The 14747-nt window shown below is 44.6% G+C and overlaps 9 non-coding genes and 1 pseudogene across 9 annotated transcripts; all 10 read left to right on the top strand.

Annotated features, from left to right (window-relative positions):
* The first annotated feature begins 1102 nt into the window (after positions 1–1102).
* Positions 1103–1293, top strand: LOC141241759 (U2 spliceosomal RNA). The gene has a single exon (XR_012306456.1). It is a non-coding gene; the product is annotated as a U2 spliceosomal RNA (small nuclear RNA).
* Positions 1294–2408: 1115 nt separating this feature from the next.
* On the top strand, positions 2409–2599 carry LOC141241874 (U2 spliceosomal RNA). Its single transcript, XR_012306567.1, has one exon. It is a non-coding gene; the product is annotated as a U2 spliceosomal RNA (small nuclear RNA).
* Positions 2600–3714: 1115 nt separating this feature from the next.
* Positions 3715–3905, top strand: LOC141241847 (U2 spliceosomal RNA). Its single transcript, XR_012306541.1, has one exon. It is a non-coding gene; the product is annotated as a U2 spliceosomal RNA (small nuclear RNA).
* A 1118-nt stretch (positions 3906–5023) lies between these two features.
* On the top strand, positions 5024–5214 carry LOC141241758 (U2 spliceosomal RNA). The gene has a single exon (XR_012306455.1). It is a non-coding gene; the product is annotated as a U2 spliceosomal RNA (small nuclear RNA).
* Positions 5215–6329: 1115 nt separating this feature from the next.
* LOC141241757 (U2 spliceosomal RNA) lies at positions 6330–6520 on the top strand. Its single transcript, XR_012306454.1, has one exon. It is a non-coding gene; the product is annotated as a U2 spliceosomal RNA (small nuclear RNA).
* A 1118-nt stretch (positions 6521–7638) lies between these two features.
* Positions 7639–7829, top strand: LOC141241756 (U2 spliceosomal RNA). Its single transcript, XR_012306453.1, has one exon. It is a non-coding gene; the product is annotated as a U2 spliceosomal RNA (small nuclear RNA).
* A 1115-nt stretch (positions 7830–8944) lies between these two features.
* On the top strand, positions 8945–9135 carry LOC141241755 (U2 spliceosomal RNA). The gene has a single exon (XR_012306452.1). It is a non-coding gene; the product is annotated as a U2 spliceosomal RNA (small nuclear RNA).
* A 1118-nt stretch (positions 9136–10253) lies between these two features.
* Positions 10254–10345, top strand: LOC141241957 (U2 spliceosomal RNA; annotated as a pseudogene).
* A 794-nt stretch (positions 10346–11139) lies between these two features.
* LOC141241933 (U2 spliceosomal RNA) lies at positions 11140–11332 on the top strand. Its single transcript, XR_012306613.1, has one exon. It is a non-coding gene; the product is annotated as a U2 spliceosomal RNA (small nuclear RNA).
* Positions 11333–13777: 2445 nt separating this feature from the next.
* LOC141241922 (U2 spliceosomal RNA) lies at positions 13778–13967 on the top strand. The gene has a single exon (XR_012306605.1). It is a non-coding gene; the product is annotated as a U2 spliceosomal RNA (small nuclear RNA).
* Positions 13968–14747: the final 780 nt, after the last annotated feature.

Raw genomic sequence — 14747 nt, 5'->3', positions numbered from 1 at the left:
TCTAAAATCAGAAAGAATTGAATTCAATGTTTTTTGTTCATTTTGCTTGTTTGTCGGATTTTGGGATGGACTCTTTCTCTTTGCTTTTCTTCTCCTCATTGGATTTTTCATGTTCAAAGTTGCAGAAGCCAGATTACAAGCTCATTTTGGTTCAACTTCAGCAACTGTGCATTGCATTGCCATGTAATGTGATGCAATGCTATCTTTCTAGCTCTCCCTTTTTACTTCCTTTTGGATAAACAGACATATTAGGCAAGCATTTTGGAGCTTTCACCTAAATAACTACAGGTGGTGAGATAAGCTGCACAATATAATTGACCTTTCAGTATATTGTTGCACACACACCATCTATTTAGCAAATGCCCTTGTTATCAACAGCAGCCTTTTAAACTCACCTGAGCTAACAGGTATGTGCGCTGGTTACTCTGCTGCGCTTAAAATTTCTTTTTTGGTTTGCTACAATGCCTTTTCTGAAACGTTGTCTCCTTCTGCTGGAACACTGACTTCTTTCATTTAATGCCTGCAGACTATAAAAGAGAACCCAACCCAAAAAGTTTGGTTGATTAGTCTGTGGCATTCTGTTAAACTGTTGCTTATGGCGGTCTCTGTGAGCTTCTCAGCGACATTCAGCCAGCCAGGTATCCTGCCTGCAGTAGATGGAATGTGGCAATGGAACGCTGGCTGCGCGTGTCATAATAGGCTCTGAGCCTTTATATACCTGTGCACAGCAGCAGCCACCTTCAGTCTGCTGCTGGACAGCCAGCAGCAGCAGCAGCAGGAGAGGTATGTAATCAGGAGCCCTCCTGCTAAGGGTAGACAGCTGCTCGTTCCACCCCACCCCCCGCCTTAATTGGTTCTCCTCCCTTCCAACGGTGTTGAGGCGGGTGGGAACAGCAGGGGGTGAAGGTGCTGTGTTTAAAGAGGTGGAGTTATGCAGATCTAAAACGCGTGGATTGCAGCAGCAGCAAGCCGAAAAGTGCAGGCATGTAAGGGATCTAGAGGTTGACAACATGTCTTCTTAACGGGAGTCCAGGAGCTCATCTCCACAAATGGACTTTTCAGGATCCTTGGGTGGCTCCGTAGTTTGAAACCAATTCTGGTTATCGCTTCTCGGCCTTTTGGCTAAGATCAAGTGTAGTATCTGTTCTTATCAGTTTAATATCTGATACGTCCCCTATCTGGGGACCATATATTAAATGGATTTTTAGAACAGGGAGATGGAAAAAGAGCTTGCTCTGTCCACTCCACGCATTGACCTGGTATTGCAGTATCTCCAGGACCGGTGCACCCCTTCTTTAATGCAGTTTCTAAAATCAGAAAGAATTGAATTCAATGTTTTTTGTTCATTTTGCTTGTTTGTCGGATTTTGGGATGGACTCTTTGGCTTTGCTTTTCTTCTCCTCATTGGATTTTTCATGTTCAAAGTTGCAGAAGCCAGATTACAAGCTCATTTTGGTTCAACTTCAGCAACTGTGCATTGCATTGCCATGTAATGTGATGCAATGCTATCTTTCTAGCTCTCCCTTTTTACTTCCTTTTGGATAAACAGACATATTAGGCAAGCATTTTGGAGCTTTCACCTAAATAACTACAGGTGGTGAGATAAGCTGCACAATATAATTGACCTTTCAGTATATTGTTGCACACACACCATCTATTTAGCAAATGCCCTTGTTATCAACAGCAGCCTTTTAAACTCACCTGAGCTAACAGGTATGTGCGCTGGTTACTCTGCTGCGCTTAAAATTTCTTTTTTGGTTTGCTACAATGCCTTTTCTGAAACGTTGTCTCCTTCTGCTGGAACACTGACTTCTTTCATTTAATGCCTGCAGACTATAAAAGAGAACCCAACCCAAAAAGTTTGGTTGATTAGTCTGTGGCATTCTGTTAAACTGTTGCTTATGGCGGTCTCTGTGAGCTTCTCAGCGACATTCAGCCAGCCAGGTATCCTGCCTGCAGTAGATGGAATGTGGCAATGGAACGCTGGCTGCGCGTGTCATAATAGGCTCTGAGCCTTTATATACCTGTGCACAGCAGCAGCCACCTTCAGTCTGCTGCTGGACAGCCAGCAGCAGCAGCAGCAGGAGAGGTATGTAATCAGGAGCCCTCCTGCTAAGGGTAGACAGCTGCTCGTTCCACCCCACCCCCCACCTTAATTGGTTCTCCTCCCTTCCAACGGTGTTGAGGCGGGTGGGAACAGCAGGGGGTGAAGGTGCTGTGTTTAAAGAGGTGGAGTTATGCAGATCTAAAACGCGTGGATTGCAGCAGCAGCAAGCCGAAAAGTGCAGGCATGTAAGGGATCTAGAGGTTGACAACATGTCTTCTTAACGGGAGTCCAGGAGCTCATCTCCACAAATGGACTTTTCAGGATCCTTGGGTGGCTCCGTAGTTTGAAACCAATTCTGGTTATCGCTCCTCGGCCTTTTGGCTAAGATCAAGTGTAGTATCTGTTCTTATCAGTTTAATATCTGATACGTCCCCTATCTGGGGACCATATATTAAATGGATTTTTAGAACAGGGAGATGGAAAAAGAGCTTGCTCTGTCCACTCCACGCATTGACCTGGTATTGCAGTATCTCCAGGACCGGTGCACCCCTTCTTTAATGCAGTTTCTAAAATCAGAAAGAATTGAATTCAATGTTTTTTGTTCATTTTGCTTGTTTGTCGGAATTTGGGATGGACTCTTTGGCTTTGCTTTTCTTCTCCTCATTGGATTTTTCATGTTCAAAGTTGCAGAAGCCAGATTACAAGCTCATTTTGGTTCAACTTCAGCAACTGTGCATTGCATTGCCATGTAATGTGATGCAATGCTATCTTTCTAGCTCTCCCTTTTTACTTCCTTTTGGATAAACAGACATATTAGGCAAGCATTTTGGAGCTTTCACCTAAATAACTACAGGTGGTGAGATAAGCTGCACAATATAATTGACCTTTCAGTATATTGTTGCACACACACCATCTATTTAGCAAATGCCCTTGTTATCAACAGCAGCCTTTTAAACTCACCTGAGCTAACAGGTATGTGCGCTGGTTACTCTGCTGCGCTTAAAATTTCTTTTTTGGTTTGCTACAATGCCTTTTCTGAAACGTTGTCTCCTTCTGCTGGAACACTGACTTCTTTCATTTAATGCCTGCAGACTATAAAAGAGAACCCAACCCAAAAAGTTTGGTTGATTAGTCTGTGGCATTCTGTTAAACTGTTGCTTATGGCGGTCTCTGTGAGCTTCTCAGCGACATTCAGCCAGCCAGGTATCCTGCCTGCAGTAGATGGAATGTGGCAATGGAACGCTGGCTGCGCGTGTCATAATAGGCTCTGAGCCTTTATATACCTGTGCACAGCAGCAGCCACCTTCAGTCTGCTGCTGGACAGCCAGCAGCAGCAGCAGCAGGAGAGGTATGTAATCAGGAGCCCTCCTGCTAAGGGTAGACAGCTGCTCGTTCCACCCCACCCCCCGCCTTAATTGGTTCTCCTCCCTTCCAACGGTGTTGAGGCGGGTGGGAACAGCAGGGGGTGAAGGTGCTGTGTTTAAAGAGGTGGAGTTATGCAGGTCTAAAACGCGTGGATTGCAGCAGCAGCAAGCCGAAAAGTGCAGGCATGTAAGGGATCTAGAGGTTGACAACATGTCTTCTTAACGGGAGTCCAGGAGCTCATCTCCACAAATGGACTTTTCAGGATCCTTGGGTGGCTCCGTAGTTTGAAACCAATTCTGGTTATCGCTTCTCGGCCTTTTGGCTAAGATCAAGTGTAGTATCTGTTCTTATCAGTTTAATATCTGATACGTCCCCTATCTGGGGACCATATATTAAATGGATTTTTAGAACAGGGAGATGGAAAAAGAGCCTGCTCTGTCCACTCCACGCATTGACCTGGTATTGCAGTATCTCCAGGACCGGTGCACCCCTTCTTTAATGCAGTTTCTAAAATCAGAAAGAATTGAATTCAATGTTTTTTGTTCATTTTGCTTGTTTGTCGGATTTTGGGATGGACTCTTTGGCTTTGCTTTTCTTCTCCTCATTGGATTTTTCATGTTCAAAGTTGCAGAAGCCAGATTACAAGCTCATTTTGGTTCAACTTCAGCAACTGTGCATTGCATTGCCATGTAATGTGATGCAATGCTATCTTTCTAGCTCTCCGTTTTTACTTCCTTTTGGATAAACAGACATATTAGGCAAGCATTTTGGAGCTTTCACCTAAATAACTACAGGTGGTGAGATAAGCTGCACAATATAATTGACCTTTCAGTATATTGTTGCACACACACCATCTATTTAGCAAATGCCCTTGTTATCAACAGCAGCCTTTTAAACTCACCTGAGCTAACAGGTATGTGCGCTGGTTACTCTGCTGCGCTTAAAATTTCTTTTTTGGTTTGCTACAATGCCTTTTTTGAAACGTTGTCTCCTTCTGCTGGAACACTGACTTCTTTCATTTTATGCCTGCAGACTATAAAAGAGAACCCAACCCAAAAAGTTTGGTTGATTAGTCTGTGGCATTCTGTTAAACTGTTGCTTATGGCGGTCTCTGTGAGCTTCTCAGCGACATTCAGCCAGCCAGGTATCCTGCCTGCAGTAGATGGAATGTGGCAATGGAACGCTGGCTGCGCGTGTCATAATAGGCTCTGAGCCTTTATATACCTGTGCACAGCAGCAGCCACCTTCAGTCTGCTGCTGGACAGCCAGCAGCAGCAGCAGCAGGAGAGGTATGTAATCAGGAGCCCTCCTGCTAAGGGTAGACAGCTGCTCGTTCCACCCCACCCCCCGCCTTAATTGGTTCTCCTCCCTTCCAACGGTGTTGAGGTGGGTGGGAACAGCAGGGGGTGAAGGTGCTGTGTTTAAAGAGGTGGAGTTATGCAGGTCTAAAACGCGTGGATTGCAGCAGCAGCAGCAAGCCGAAAAGTGCAGGCATGTAAGGGATCTAGAGGTTGACAACATGTCTTCTTAACGGGAGTCCAGGAGCTCATCTCCACAAATGGACTTTTCAGGATCCTTGGGTGGCTCCGTAGTTTGAAACCAATTCTGGTTATCGCTTCTCGGCCTTTTGGCTAAGATCAAGTGTAGTATCTGTTCTTATCAGTTTAATATCTGATACGTCCCCTATCTGGGGACCATATATTAAATGGATTTTTAGAACAGGGAGATGGAAAAAGAGCTTGCTCTGTCCACTCCACGCATTGACCTGGTATTGCAGTATCTCCAGGACCGGTGCACCCCTTCTTTAATGCAGTTTCTAAAATCAGAAAGAATTGAATTCAATGTTTTTTGTTCATTTTGCTTGTTTGTCGGATTTTGGGATGGACTCTTTGGCTTTGCTTTTCTTCTCCTCATTGGATTTTTCATGTTCAAAGTTGCAGAAACCAGATTACAAGCTCATTTTGGTTCAACTTCAGCAACTGTGCATTGCATTGCCATGTAATGTGATGCAATGCTATCTTTCTAGCTCTCCCTTTTTACTTCCTTTTGGATAAACAGACATATTAGGCAAGCATTTTGGAGCTTTCACCTAAATAACTACAGGTGGTGAGATAAGCTGCACAATATAATTGACCTTTCAGTATATTGTTGCACACACACCATCTATTTAGCAAATGCCCTTGTTATCAACAGCAGCCTTTTAAACTCACCTGAGCTAACAGGTATGTGCGCTGGTTACTCTGCTGCGCTTAAAATTTCTTTTTTGGTTTGCTACAATGCCTTTTCTGAAACGTTGTCTCCTTCTGCTGGAACACTGACTTCTTTCATTTAATGCCTGCAGACTATAAAAGAGAACCCAACCCAAAAAGTTTGGTTGATTAGTCTGTGGCATTCTGTTAAACTGTTGCTTATGGCGGTCTCTGTGAGCTTCTCAGCGACATTCAGCCAGCCAGGTATCCTGCCTGCAGTAGATGGAATGTGGCAATGGAACGCTGGCTGCGCGTGTCATAATAGGCTCTGAGCCTTTATATACCTGTGCACAGCAGCAGCCACCTTCAGTCTGCTGCTGGACAGCCAGCAGCAGCAGCAGCAGGAGAGGTATGTAATCAGGAGCCCTCCTGCTAAGGGTAGACAGCTGCTCGTTCCACCCCACCCCCCGCCTTAATTGGTTCTCCTCCCTTCCAACGGTGTTGAGGCGGGTGGGAACAGCAGGGGGTGAAGGTGCTGTGTTTAAAGAGGTGGAGTTATGCAGATCTAAAACGCGTGGATTGCAGCAGCAGCAAGCCGAAAAGTGCAGGCATGTAAGGGATCTAGAGGTTGACAACATGTCTTCTTAACGGGAGTCCAGGAGCTCATCTCCACAAATGGACTTTTCAGGATCCTTGGGTGGCTCCGTAGTTTGAAACCAATTCTGGTTATCGCTTCTCGGCCTTTTGGCTAAGATCAAGTGTAGTATCTGTTCTTATCAGTTTAATATCTGATACGTCCCCTATCTGGGGACCATATATTAAATGGATTTTTAGAACAGGGAGATGGAAAAAGAGCTTGCTCTGTCCACTCCACGCATTGACCTGGTATTGCAGTATCTCCAGGACCGGTGCACCCCTTCTTTAATGCAGTTTCTAAAATCAGAAAGAATTGAATTCAATGTTTTTTGTTCATTTTGCTTGTTTGTCGGATTTTGGGATGGACTCTTTGGCTTTGCTTTTCTTCTCCTCATTGGATTTTTCATGTTCAAAGTTGCAGAAGCCAGATTACAAGCTCATTTTGGTTCAACTTCAGCAACTGTGCATTGCATTGCCATGTAATGTGATGCAATGCTATCTTTCTAGCTCTCCCTTTTTACTTCCTTTTGGATAAACAGACATATTAGGCAAGCATTTTGGAGCTTTCACCTAAATAACTACAGGTGGTGAGATAAGCTGCACAATATAATTGACCTTTCAGTATATTGTTGCACACACACCATCTATTTAGCAAATGCCCTTGTTATCAACAGCAGCCTTTTAAACTCACCTGAGCTAACAGGTATGTGCGCTGGTTACTCTGCTGCGCTTAAAATTTCTTTTTTGGTTTGCTACAATGCCTTTTCTGAAACGTTGTCTCCTTCTGCTGGAACACTGACTTCTTTCATTTAATGCCTGCAGACTATAAAAGAGAACCCAACCCAAAAAGTTTGGTTGATTAGTCTGTGGCATTCTGTTAAACTGTTGCTTATGGCGGTCTCTGTGAGCTTCTCAGCGACATTCAGCCAGCCAGGTATCCTGCCTGCAGTAGATGGAATGTGGCAATGGAACGCTGGCTGCGCGTGTCATAATAGGCTCTGAGCCTTTATATACCTGTGCACAGCAGCAGCCACCTTCAGTCTGCTGCTGGACAGCCAGCAGCAGCAGCAGCAGCAGGAGAGGTATGTAATCAGGAGCCCTCCTGCTAAGGGTAGACAGCTGCTCGTTCCACCCCACCCCCCGCCTTAATTGGTTCTCCTCCCTTCCAACGGTGTTGAGGCGGGTGGGAACAGCAGGGGGTGAAGGTGCTGTGTTTAAAGAGGTGGAGTTATGCAGATCTAAAACGCGTGGATTGCAGCAGCAGCAAGCCGAAAAGTGCAGGCATGTAAGGGATCTAGAGGTTGACAACATGTCTTCTTAACGGGAGTCCAGGAGCTCATCTCCACAAATGGACTTTTCAGGATCCTTGGGTGGCTCCGTAGTTTGAAACCAATTCTGGTTATCGCTTCTCGGCCTTTTGGCTAAGATCAAGTGTAGTATCTGTTCTTATCAGTTTAATATCTGATACGTCCCCTATCTGGGGACCATATATTAAATGGATTTTTAGAACAGGGAGATGGAAAAAGAGCTTGCTCTGTCCACTCCACGCATTGACCTGGTATTGCAGTATCTCCAGGACCGGTGCACCCCTTCTTTAATGCAGTTTCTAAAATCAGAAAGAATTGAATTCAATGTTTTTTGTTCATTTTGCTTGTTTGTCGGATTTTGGGATGGACTCTTTGGCTTTGCTTTTCTTCTCCTCATTGGATTTTTCATGTTCAAAGTTGCAGAAGCCAGATTACAAGCTCATTTTGGTTCAACTTCAGCAACTGTGCATTGCATTGCCATGTAATGTGATGCAATGCTATCTTTCTAGCTCTCCCTTTTTACTTCCTTTTGGATAAACAGATATATTAGGCAAGCATTTTGGAGCTTTCACCTAAATAACTACAGGTGGTGAGATAAGCTGCACAATATAATTGACCTTTCAGTATATTGTTGCACACACACCATCTATTTAGCAAATGCCCTTGTTATCAACAGCAGCCTTTTAAACTCACCTGAGCTAACAGGTATGTGCGCTGGTTACTCTGCTGCGCTTAAAATTTCTTTTTTGGTTTGCTACAATGCCTTTTCTGAAACGTTGTCTCCTTCTGCTGGAACACTGACTTCTTTCATTTAATGCCTGCAGACTATAAAAGAGAACCCAACCCAAAAAGTTTGGTTGATTAGTCTGTGGCATTCTGTTAAACTGTTGCTTATGGCGGTCTCTGTGAGCTTCTCAGCGACATTCAGCCAGCCAGGTATCCTGCCTGCAGTAGATGGAATGTGGCAATGGAACGCTGGCTGCGCGTGTCATAATAGGCTCTGAGCCTTTATATACCTGTGCACAGCAGCAGCCACCTTCAGTCTGCTGCTGGACAGCCAGCAGCAGCAGCAGCAGGAGAGGTATGTAATCAGGAGCCCTCCTGCTAAGGGTAGACAGCTGCTCGTTCCACCCCACCCCCCGCCTTAATTGGTTCTCCTCCCTTCCAACGGTGTTGAGGCGGGTGGGAACAGCAGGGGGTGAAGGTGCTGTGTTTAAAGAGGTGGAGTTATGCAGATCTAAAACGCGTGGATTGCAGCAGCAGCAAGCCGAAAAGTGCAGGCATGTAAGGGATCTAGAGGTTGACAACATGTCTTCTTAACGGGAGTCCAGGAGCTCATCTCCACAAATGGACTTTTCAGGATCCTTGGGTGGCTCCGTAGTTTGAAACCAATTCTGGTTATCGCTTCTCGGCCTTTTGGCTAAGATCAAGTGTAGTATCTGTTCTTATCAGTTTAATATCTGATACGTCCCCTATCTGGGGACCATATATTAAATGGATTTTTAGAACAGGGAGATGGAAAAAGAGCTTGCTCTGTCCACTCCACGCATTGACCTGGTATTGCAGTATCTCCAGGACCGGTGCACCCCTTCTTTAATGCAGTTTCTAAAATCAGAAAGAATTGAATTCAATGTTTTTTGTTCATTTTGCTTGTTTGTCGGATTTTGGGATGGACTCTTTGGCTTTGCTTTTCTTCTCCTCATTGGATTTTTCATGTTCAAAGTTGCAGAAGCCAGATTACAAGCTCATTTTGGTTCAACTTCAGCAACTGTGCATTGCATTGCCATGTAATGTGATGCAATGCTATCTTTCTAGCTCTCCCTTTTTACTTCCTTTTGGATAAACAGACATATTAGGCAAGCATTTTGGAGCTTTCACCTAAATAACTACAGGTGGTGAGATAAGCTGCACAATATAATTGACCTTTCAGTATATTGTTGCACACACACCATCTATTTAGCAAATGCCCTTGTTATCAACAGCAGCCTTTTAAACTCACCTGAGCTAACAGGTATGTGCGCTGGTTACTCTGCTGCGCTTAAAATTTCTTTTTTGGTTTGCTACAATGCCTTTTCTGAAACGTTGTCTCCTTCTGCTGGAACACTGACTTCTTTCATTTAATGCCTGCAGACTATAAAAGAGAACCCAACCCAAAAAGTTTGGTTGATTAGTCTGTGGCATTCTGTTAAACTGTTGCTTATGGCGGTCTCTGTGAGCTTCTCAGCGACATTCAGCCAGCCAGGTATCCTGCCTGCAGTAGATGGAATGTGGCAATGGAACGCTGGCTGCGCGTGTCATAATAGGCTCTGAGCCTTTATATACCTGTGCACAGCAGCAGCCACCTTCAGTCTGCTGCTGGACAGCCAGCAGCAGCAGCAGCAGCAGGAGAGGTATGTAATCAGGAGCCCTCCTGCTAAGGGTAGACAGCTGCTCGTTCCACCCCACCCCCCGCCTTAATTGGTTCTCCTCCCTTCCAACGGTGTTGAGGCGGGTGGGAACAGCAGGGGGTGAAGGTGCTGTGTTTAAAGAGGTGGAGTTATGCAGATCTAAAACGCGTGGATTGCAGCAGCAGCAAGCCGAAAAGTGCAGGCATGTAAGGGATCTAGAGGTTGACAACATGTCTTCTTAACGGGAGTCCAGGAGCTCATCTCCACAAATGGACTTTTCAGGATCCTTGGGTGGCTCCGTAGTTTGAAACCAATTCTGGTTATCGCTTCTCGGCCTTTTGGCTAAGATCAAGTGTAGTATCTTTCGAAAAGGCGGTTTTGGATGTTGGCCGCCCTAGTAGATTGATACATTATGCACACTGGGGTTTAGGCGCTTGTTAGTACGCCAGGTGGCTAATATAGTCATCTGGTGGAAAGCATGGCCCCCCAGGATCGACGCCATTGGGCCGGGGAAGATCGAAAGCCCGAAGTGTGAAGTGCCCAAGGAGTGGTGACCCTGGGGTGCCTTAACTCACTGGGATTGGGAACCCCACTTGAGTTTATGGCACATTTGCACAAGCACTTCAAATTTTCTTTCTTCGCACACACCCTTATTCCGGGCCTTCTGGCCTTAGGATGGGGAATTTTTCAATTCCCGGTCGGAGGTCCGGGCAGTATTATACTGTGAAACCTTCACTATTTATTTAATTTCTTTGTCACTGTGTGTCCACTTATTCACGTGTGTCACGTCCTACTAGGATTTTGTCGGGATGCGGTTCCCTTACGGGTTCCTCTCTTGGCAGGTCTAGGGGGGGAGTGTGTGGCCATCAGGTTCCGCTCCCCCCTGAACCCCCCTGGCTCTCCTCTTTCGGGAGGAGAGCGTTGTTGGCTCCCCTCTTCCGGGAGGGGAGCACAGTCTTTGGCTCCCAGTGCCTTGCTCGGGTGAGAACTCGGGCAGGTGCTGGGGGTAAGATTGGGTCGCCTCTGGCTTCGGCTGGAGGAGGCTTTTTGTCCCTGTTTCTCGCTGTGGCCTTTTGGCTCGGAGGGACAGGGAATGGTTTGGGGGACCCTTCTCCTTTTGGAGAGGGTTTCAAGAAGACCAGCATCCTAGTGCACTTTTTTTGTGGCACTTGTCACTTTTTTAAGCGCACTCGGGTGTTGTACACGAATTCGGGCTTTCAAAAAAAAGAAAAAAAAAAAAAAAAAAAATCTGTTCTTATCAGTTTAATATCTGATACGTCCCCTATCTGGGGACCATATATTAAATGGATTTTTAGAACAGGGAGATGGAAAAAGAGCTTGCTCTGTCCACTCCACGCATTGACCTGGTATTGCAGTATCTCCAGGACCGGTGCACCCCTTCTTTAATGCAGTTTCTAAAATCAGAAAGAATTGAATTCAATGTTTTTTGTTCATTTTGCTTGTTTGTCGGATTTTGGGATGGACTCTTTGGCTTTGCTTTTCTTCTCCTCATTGGATTTTTCATGTTCAAAGTTGCAGAAGCCAGATTACAAGCTCATTTTGGTTCAACTTCAGCAACTGTGCATTGCATTGCCATGTAATGTGATGCAATGCTATCTTTCTAGCTCTCCCTTTTTACTTCCTTTTGGATAAACAGACATATTAGGCAAGCATTTTGGAGCTTTCACCTAAATAACTACAGGTGGTGAGATAAGCTGCACAATATAATTGACCTTTCAGTATATTGTTGCACACACACCATCTATTTAGCAAATGCCCTTGTTATCAACAGCAGCCTTTTAAACTCACCTGAGCTAACAGGTATGTGCGCTGGTTACTCTGCTGCGCTTAAAATTTCTTTTTTGGTTTGCTACAATGCCTTTTCTGAAACGTTGTCTCCTTCTGCTGGAACACTGACTTCTTTCATTTAATGCCTGCAGACTATAAAAGAGAACCCAACCCAAAAAGTTTGGTTGATTAGTCTGTGGCATTCTGTTAAACTGTTGCTTATGGCGGTCTCTGTGAGCTTCTCAGCGACATTCAGCCAGCCAGGTATCCTGCCTGCAGTAGATGGAATGTGGCAATGGAACGCTGGCTGCGCGTGTCATAATAGGCTCTGAGCCTTTATATACCTGTGCACAGCAGCAGCCACCTTCAGTCTGCTGCTGGACAGCCAGCAGCAGCAGCAGCAGGAGAGGTATGTAATCAGGAGCCCTCCTGCTAAGGGTAGACAGCTGCTCGTTCCACCCCACCCCCCGCCTTAATTGGTTCTCCTCCCTTCCAACGGTGTTGAGGCGGGTGGGAACAGCAGGGGGTGAAGGTGCTGTGTTTAAAGAGGTGGAGTTATGCAGATCTAAAACGCGTGGATTGCAGCAGCAGCAAGCCGAAAAGTGCAGGCATGTAAGGGATCTAGAGGTTGACAACATGTCTTCTTAACGGGAGTCCAGGAGCTCATCTCCACAAATGGACTTTTCAGGATCCTTGGGTGGCTCCGTAGTTTGAAACCAATTCTGGTTATCGCTTCTCGGCCTTTTGGCTAAGATCAAGTGCAGTGATCTAGCGGTTTCTGCCTTGGTCTTGGCTGGGAGGCGCTTGGGGTACCCGGCTCCTTGGCCTGGGGGGATCGCTACACTTATCGGTGGAGCCAAACCCCCCTGCTGCTATTAGGGAGTCGGATTAGTCTCTGGGCAACGAGAGGCGATCACCTTGTCACCACACATAGATGTGGGGGGCAACTGTCGCCACACATAGCTGTGGTGGCAACATTTGGAGGATTAAAAGGAAAAAACGGAAGGAAAACGGATCGTTGAGATGGAGTTTTGGAAAAAGAAGAGATGCTTACGTTTTTTTGTGAAACGGGAGACGGAAGAAACTTTTTTGGAAGAAAAATGGATTCTGGAAATTTTGAGGAAATATGAAGTTTTGGAGAAGGATATCTACTGTATGCAAGAAATAAAGCAAGGTAAAGTTTGTGATGTGACTCTAGTTTCTGAGGAAAAGTGCATTCATTTTTTCAAAGGCTGGAGTGAAGAGGATTCTGGGAAAATTGGAGTAAGTGCATCATTCATGGGGAAACCGAAGAGTGTGATAATTTACATGGACAATCCGTTTGTGGAAATAGAGGAGATAATGGTTTTTTTGGAATCTAAATGTAAGATGGTAAAGTTTCAGAAATTATACAGGAACAAAGTTGGTATTTGGAACGGAAAGAGACGTTTTTTGGTGTGGACAACAGGAGAAGAAAATTTGCATAATGGGAGGATTATGGTAAACGGGAGTTCTGGGTATTGTTACATGGAAAGCAGCAAAGGAACTTTTGAAAAGAACTTTGGAGGACAAAAGGAAGATATTGGTGATAAAATGAAGAAGGAAGTTGATGCCATAATTATAGAGGAGAATAAGCAGGGAAAAGAAGTTGAAAGTTTAAAGGTGAAATTGAAGAAAAAGGTAACGGTACAGGAAAATTGTGGATCAAGGAAAGTATCTGGTGAAAAGAAAGAAGTAAAAGAGGAAAAGGGTAAAGTGTTGGAGAAGGTGGTGACTTTCAGAGATGATGAGGAAGAGTATGATAGGGAACAGATGCGGTTAGAGCATGAGGAGGAAGAAAAGAAGTTAAGGGGTTTTGTTGGGAGGAAAGTAAAAGAGAAAAAGGGGATATTTAGTTTGGGAAACCGGGTGAAGTAATGTCAGTGGTGATTTGTTTGGAAACTGTTGAAACTGCAAAGGAATTGTTATGTTTAACTTTATATATATTAATACAAATGAAAAAATATAAATATAATATCTAAACACGATGATGGAACTAAAATCTTGAGTTTGGTGATATACGATTTAAGATTATAAAACTTAATTTCTGAGTGTTTGGAAAAAAAAAAAAAAAAAATCTGTTCTTATCAGTTTAATATCTGATACGTCCCCTATCTGGGGACCATATATTAAATGGATTTTTAGAACAGGGAGATGGAAAAAGAGCTTGCTCTGTCCACTCCACGCATTGACCTGGTATTGCAGTATCTCCAGGACCGGTGCACCCCTTCTTTAATGCAGTTTCTAAAATCAGAAAGAATTGAATTCAATGTTTTTTGTTCATTTTGCTTGTTTGTCGGATTTTGGGATGGACTCTTTGGCTTTGCTTTTCTTCTCCTCATTGGATTTTTCATGTTCAAAGTTGCAGAAGCCAGATTACAAGCTCATTTTGGTTCAACTTCAGCAACTGTGCATTGCATTGCCATGTAATGTGATGCAATGCTATCTTTCTAGCTCTCCCTTTTTACTTCCTTTTGGATAAACAGACATATTAGGCAAGCATTTTGGAGCTTTCACCTAAATAACTACAGGTGGTGAGATAAGCTGCACAATATAATTGACCTTTCAGTATATTGTTGCACACACACCATCTATTTAGCAAATGCCCTTGTTATCAACAGCAGCCTTTTAAACTCACCTGAGCTAACAGGTATGTGCGCTGGTTACTCTGCTGCGCTTAAAATTTCTTTTTTGGTTTGCTACAATGCCTTTTCTGAAACGTTGTCTCCTTCTGCTGGAACACTGACTTCTTTCATTTAATGCCTGCAGACTATAAAAGAGAACCCAACCCAAAAAGTTTGGTTGATTAGTCTGTGGCATTCTGTTAAACTGTTGCTTATGGCGGTCTCTGTGAGCTTCTCAGCGACATTCAGCCAGCCAGGTATCCTGCCTGCAGTAGATGGAATGTGGCAATGGAACGCTGGCTGCGCGTGTCATAATAGGCTCTGAGCCTTTATATACCTGTGCACAGCAGCAGCCACCTTCAGTCTGCTGCTGGACAGCCAGCAGC

The sequence above is a fragment of the Phyllobates terribilis genome, unplaced genomic scaffold (assembly GCF_046119375.1).
Source record: "Phyllobates terribilis strain yellow unplaced genomic scaffold, ASM4611937v1 Scaffold_1024__1_contigs__length_465996, whole genome shotgun sequence".
In the NCBI taxonomy this organism is placed as follows: Eukaryota; Metazoa; Chordata; class Amphibia; order Anura; family Dendrobatidae; genus Phyllobates; species Phyllobates terribilis.
Note: the sequence above shows the minus strand (reverse complement) of the source record. Positions and strands in the feature narration are given on the sequence as shown.